This window comes from Pleurodeles waltl, chromosome 12 (genome assembly GCF_031143425.1).
Source record: "Pleurodeles waltl isolate 20211129_DDA chromosome 12, aPleWal1.hap1.20221129, whole genome shotgun sequence".
NCBI classification, from domain to species: domain Eukaryota; kingdom Metazoa; phylum Chordata; class Amphibia; order Caudata; family Salamandridae; genus Pleurodeles; species Pleurodeles waltl.
Genome location: NC_090451.1, coordinates 118,711,628 through 118,718,037, shown reverse-complemented (window position 1 = coordinate 118,718,037; position 6,410 = coordinate 118,711,628). Strand labels below are relative to the sequence as shown.

The 6,410-nt window shown below is 43.8% G+C and overlaps 2 non-coding genes across 2 annotated transcripts; both read right to left on the bottom strand.

The window, feature by feature from the left end:
- Positions 1–830: 830 nt before the first annotated feature.
- On the bottom strand, positions 831–904 carry TRNAI-AAU (transfer RNA isoleucine (anticodon AAU)). Its single transcript has one exon. It is a non-coding gene; the product is annotated as a tRNA-Ile (tRNA).
- Positions 905–4,496: 3,592 nt separating this feature from the next.
- On the bottom strand, positions 4,497–4,570 carry TRNAI-AAU (transfer RNA isoleucine (anticodon AAU)). Its single transcript has one exon. It is a non-coding gene; the product is annotated as a tRNA-Ile (tRNA).
- Between the last annotated feature and the right edge of the window lie 1,840 nt (positions 4,571–6,410).

Genomic DNA, 6,410 nt, shown 5'->3' with positions numbered 1-6,410 from the left:
GGCGCTAGCATTTAGGAATCCTCCTGTTCTTTCTTCCTCTTGGAGGGTGACATCCCTTTACTTTGTAATGACTGTCACAAGGACGCAATGGACTAAGGCTAATGAAGATTACCAATAAGTAACCATCGCATCACCACTCTTTCTGAATGAGCGTGGCTCATTCTGCATGACTTGTTCTTTGTATGATTCCTGGATTTTCAGAAGCCCTTTGATGGCAGAAACCCCACACTGAAAATTGTTTCAGCACCACTGGACAAGGGTCAGTTGTCATGCTCATCTGCGGCGTAAATTTGCATTGAAGTAGTCTAACTCCCCAGGTCCTGTCTTTTGCTCAATTTGCCTTTGTGAGTTTTCTCTCAATCACTGTTGATTTCCTTTGATCTTTCTTTCTTCTTTCACTTCACCTTCACCTTCAGTGTATCTTTCGGCCCTGTTAAGAGACACGCCCCCTTGTAGCCACTTCTATACTTCTGTCACCTAATTATTTTCCTATCCTTTCCCCTGTAACGTTGCTGATCCTAGCTATAGCATGACTATCCAGAATCTGTTCACCTGAGTTATGTTCCTCTTATCCCCACGCATCTAATAATCAGCTCTTGGTCTCCCTCCACCTCTCACGTGACATAGTCTGAGCCAGTGTCTCCATCTTGGAGAGACAATCTCTTGCACTTCTGTTGTTCTACTGGCGCTGCCGGCTTGAGCTTTGGTCAGAAGTGGCAAAAGAAGGACTAATGGAAAGTGAACGTGTACTGAAGCAACAGAGTGTATGGATTTACAAGCGTTTGATTAAATGAGAAAAAAAGAGTTTACTTGAGAGAAAAAACTTAACTTGGCCTGTACGGGGATCGAACCCGCGACCTTGGTGTTATTAGCACCACGCTCTAACCAACTGAGCTAACTGGCCATGAATGAGAAAGTTATCCTTTTTCCATGACATGCAGATTCACAGAAGAGTCGGTCTTACTATCGCAATTCCTTTATACTTTTCTCCTTCCGTCCCCTGTCTGGATTGCAATAACAAGAGCTGTTGAGTGCTGCACGCCAGCCTCAGCGCCTCTTCTTTCAGTCAATGTCACTGTGTGCTGTGATATCTTTGTAACATTGGTTGTTGCCGGAAGAAAAGGAAAGGATGGATAGGATTTGTATTCTTTTACAACAAAACCCAAAATGCATCGGCTTGCTTGCTCATTAAGTTTACAAGCCAGCTGCTTTTGAGATATTCTAATTATAGTGGTTATTTGGCGTTGGAGGTAAGAGAGTTGTTTTTAGGTCTGGCCGTTCCTTCTGCTTTAAATTACTCTAGCTCATGTCAACAAAGTAACAACAAAACATAGACAACGGTTTGTTGCTCAAGCCTTCCCTACTGCACCTTCCCATGTCTCTCCTGCCGACCACAGTGCAGGAAAATTGAGTTTGCATTTGCGCAAAGAGACGTACAACACAAGAAGGCGCGCTTTTGTGCGCCGGGCACCACCCGGCCTGTGCATTCCTCACTGCCGTGAGATCAGTTTACTCAGCAGAGCATGACGCTACAATTGGTTAGTGAGGCCTGCCTGACCAGAATAGTATATTTGGGGTCATGTATTTGATTGCATTTTTAAAACAGTAACAGAACTTAACTGCAATGTTTAAATAGGTCTAGACATATTTAAACAGTGTCAATTTGATAGAAGAATTCTGGAAAATTCAGAGGGGAGGCACCAATGTTTTTTTTTCCCTTTGGGTGGATGTGGCATTAAAGAGTTTGAAGACCACTGGTCTAAGTGGACACTAATACACCTGGATCCTCCTGAATTCCTCGCAACAGATGCCAGCAAACCTGGCTGGAGAGCTACTGCGTTGGACTGATCCTGTCGATTCAAGTGGTCTTTCCTAGAGAGTCGGAGGTCATGGAAGTAGATGGAGTTGATGGTAAGCTTCAGGGCTTTGAAGTTTTCCCATCATCATCTGTCTCAGAAAAATGTGCTAGTAAAGACAGAGAATAAGGTAGCGGTCTTTTACATTAAACAGCAGTGAAGCATGCATTCAAAATCCCTCAATGCAATAGCAGAACAATTGGGCTATTGGGCAGAGATCAACCTGTTGCATACGTTGGCAGTACACATCAAGGGCACCGACAATGTGATGGCAGACAGCTGGAGGTTTCCAAATTTGCTGGAGTTGACGTTATCCAGGTCGTTGTTTTGAGAGATATGCCGAGAGTTTGTGAAACCCTTTCTGGATCTCTTTTCAAACAAGGACAATGCTCATCTTTGTCGATTCTGATCCAGGTTTCCGGAACAAGGAGCCTAGGTAGTGGACGTATTGGTGATAAAGTGGCTGAGAAGTCTCCTTTATACATTCCCCCCCTTTTTATTGATCCAGATAGTTCTCTTCAAGTCTCAGCAGAGGGGAGGGAACTTGATTATTGTTGGCCCTGATTGGCCAGAGATGTCATTGTTTCCTCTTCTGAACCCCTGGCTCTTCTACCTCCTTGGGTACTGCTCAAGTGTGCCTCTTCTCAGAACGTCGTCCCTGAACTTCTTGCTCCAACTCACTCTATCGCTTTGGAGGTTGAGAAGTCTGGACTGCTAGCAAAGGGTCTTTCCTCTTCCTTAGTGGAGTTAATTCAGCATTCCAGCAGGCCTTCTACTTCGAAGTCTTACTCAAAGAACTGGAAGTCCTTTCAGACGTGAAGTTCTGCTCATGATCTTTTGGCACCTACCTGTAGTTTGTCTGCTATTTTGCATTTTCTTCTGAATGGGTTTCACTTGAATCTCTTTTCACTCTGAAAGCTCATTGGTTTGCGATAAAGGCTTTTAGGGACTTTTCTGAACTTTCATCGATGTTACACTCTTTGGTGTCTAGACTGTTATGATCTTTTGTCAATGGTAAGAACAATGAAAAATCCCTTTTCTCCAACTCAGAATCTTCCTACTCTTTTATAGGCTTTGCAATTTTATCTCTTTGAGGATCTGGATACTGTACAATTAAAGATTGTCTCCTATAAAGTTATTTTCCTATTTGCTATTACCTTGCTGAGAACAATTGGGGAGCTGGGAGCCTTAAAATGCTGTCCTCTCTTCATTTGATACTTTGGAAGATGGGGTAACTTTAAGGCCTAGCCCTACCTTTGCTGCAAAGGTTAAGTCTATTTTTGATAGATCTTAGGAAATAATTCTTCCTTCTTTCATTCCCTCTCCTTCCTCTCCGGAGGAACATTTGTTGAATACACTTGATGTTTAAAGAGCTCTTTTCATTTATGTCACCAGGCCTCTGCAGTTCAGGAAAACTGACTCCTTGTTTGTGACTTTTGGACAGCCTGGAAAAGACAAGAAGGTGACTTTTATGACTCTGAGTAGGTGGATTAAGTTGTCAATTTTTCTGGCTTTGCAAGGCTTTTTAGAAAATCTTCCAGGTCAGGGATGGTCTACGAGAGGAATGGCCACCTCCTGGGTTGAATTCCAGTGAGTAACAATCTAGGAAATTCCTAGGGTGGTTACTTGGGCCTCAGGGCATACATTTGTCAAGCATTATCGCTTAAAAAAAATTCTGTTTTGCATTTGAGTACCAATGTTTTGAACTCTGCATTACCCTAAGTCCATCTTGTCCTTGTCACAAACATTACATCCTGCCCACCTTCCCATCAGTCCTTTGGCAAGGGCTTGGCACCCAGGTTGGGTGCATGGCGCTAGCATTTAAGAATCCTCCTGTTCTTTCTTCCTCTTGGAGGGTGACATCACTTTACTTTGTAATGACTGTCACAAGGACGCAATGGACTAAGGCTGATGAAGATTACCAATAAGTAACCAACTCATCACCACTCTTTCTGAATGTGCGTGGCTCATTCTGCAGGACTTGTTCTTTGTATGATTCCTGGATTTTCAGAAGCCCTTTGATGGCAGCACCCCCACACTGAAAATTGTTTCAGCACCACTGGACAAGGGTCAGTTGTCATGCTCATCTGCGGCGTAAATTTGCATTGAAGTAGTCTAACTCCCCAGGTCCTGTCTTTTGCTCAATTTGCCTTTGTGAGTTTTCTCTCAATCACTGTTGATTTCCTTTGATCTTTCTTTCTTCTTTCACTTCACCTTCGCCTTCAGTGTATCTTTCGGCCCTGTTAAGAGACACGCCCCCTTGTAGCCACTTCTATACTTCTGTCACCTAATTATTTTCCTATCCTTTCCCCTGTAACGTTGCTGATCCTAGCTATAGCATGACTATCCAGAATCTGTTCACCTGAGTTATGTTCCTCTTATCCCCACGCATCTAATAATCAGCTCTTGGTCTCCCTCCACCTCTCACGTGACATAGTCTGAGCCAGTGTCTACATCTTGGAGAGACAATCTCTTGCACTTCTGTTGTTCTACTGGCGCTGCCGGCTTGAGCTTTGGTCAGAAGTGACAAAAGAAGGACTAATGGAAAGTGAACGTGTACTAGAGCAACAGAGTGTATGGATTTACAAGCGTTTGATTAAATGAGAAAAATAGAGTTTACTTGAGAGAAAAAACTTAACTTGGCCGGTACGGGGATCGAACCCGCGACCTTGGTGTTATTAGCACCACGCTCTAACCAACTGAGCTAACCGGCCATGAATGAGAGAATTATCCTTTTTCCATGACATGCAGATACACAGAAGAGTCGGTCTCACTATCGCAATTCCTTTATACTTTTCTCCTTCCGTCCCCTGTCTGGATTGCAATAACAAGAGCTGTTGAGTGCTGCACGCCAGCCTCAGCGCCTCTTCTTTCAGTCAATGTCACTGTGTGCTGTGATATCTTTGTAACATTAGTTGTTGCCGGAAGAAAAGGAAAGGATGGATAGGATTTGTATTCTTTTACAACAAAACCCAAAATGCATCGGCTTGCTTGCTCATTAAGTTTACAAGCCAGCTGCTTTTGAGATATTCTAATTATAGTGGTTATTCGGCGTTGGAGGTAAGAGAGTTGTTTTTAGGTCTGGCCGTTCCTTCTGCTTTAAATTACTCTAGCTCACGTCAACAAAGTAACAACAAAACATAGCCAACGGTTTGTTGCTCAAGCCTTCCCTACTGCACCTTCCCATGTCTCTCCTGCCAACCACAGTGCAGGAAATTTGAGTTTGCATTTGCGCAAAGAGACGTACAACACAAGAAGGCGCGCTTTCGTGCGCCGGGCACCACCCGGCCTGTGCATTCCTCACTGCCGTGAGATCAGTTTACTCAGCAGAGCATGACGCTACAATTGGTTAGTAAGGCCTGCCTGACCAGAATAGTATATTTGGGGTCATGTATTTGATTGCATTTTTAAAACAGTAACAGAACTTAACTGCAATGTTTAAATAGGTCTAGACATATTTAAACAGTGTCAATTTGATAGAAGAATTCTGGAAAATTCAGAGGGGAGGCACCAATGTATTTTTTTCCCTTTGGGTGGATGTGGCATTAAAGAGTTTGAAGACCACTGGTCTAAGTGGACACTAATACACCTGGATCCTCCTGAATTCCTCGCAACAGATGCCAGCAAACCTGGCTGGAGAGCTACTGCGTTGGACTGATCCTGTCGATTCAAGTGGTCTTTCCTAGAGAGTCGGAGGTCATGGAAGTAGATGGAGTTGATTGTAAGCTTCAGGGCTTTGAAGTTTTCCCATCATCATCTGTCTCAGAAAAATGTGCTAGTAAAGACAGAGAATAAGGTAGCGGTCTTTTACATTAAACAGCAGTGAAGCATGCATTCAAAATCCCTCAATGCAATAGCAGAACAATTGGGCTATTGGGCAGAGATCAACCTGTTGCATACGTCGGCAGTACACATCAAGGGTACCGACAATGTGATGGCAGACAGCTGGAGGTTTCCAAATTTGCTGGAGTTGACGTTATCCAGGTCGTTGTTTTGAGAGATATGCCGAGAGTTTGTGAAACCCTTTCTGGATCTCTTTTCAAACAAGGACAATGCTCATCTTTGTCGATTCTGATCCAGGTTTCCGGAACAAGGAGCCTAGGTAGTGGACGTATTGGTGATAAAGTGGCTGAGAAGTCTCCTTTATACATTCCCCCCCTTTTTATTGATCCAGATAGTTCTCTTCATGTCTCAGCAGAGGGGAGGGAACTTGATTCTTGTTGGCCCTGATTGGCCAGAGATGTCATGGTTTCCTCTTCTGAACCCCTGGCTCTTCTACCTCCTTGGGTACTGCTCAAGTGTGTCTCTTCTCAGAACGTCGTCCCTGACCTTCTTGCTCCAACTCACTCTATCGCTTTGGAGGTTGAGAAGTCTGGACTGCTAGCAAAGGGTCTTTCCTCTTCCTTAGTGGAGTTAATTCAGCATTCCAGCAGGCCTTCTACTTCGAAGTCTTACTCAAAGAACTGGAAGTCCTTTCAGACGTGAAGTTCTGCTCATGATCTTTTGGCACCTACCTGTAGTTTGTCTGCTATTTTGCATTTTCTTCTGAATGGG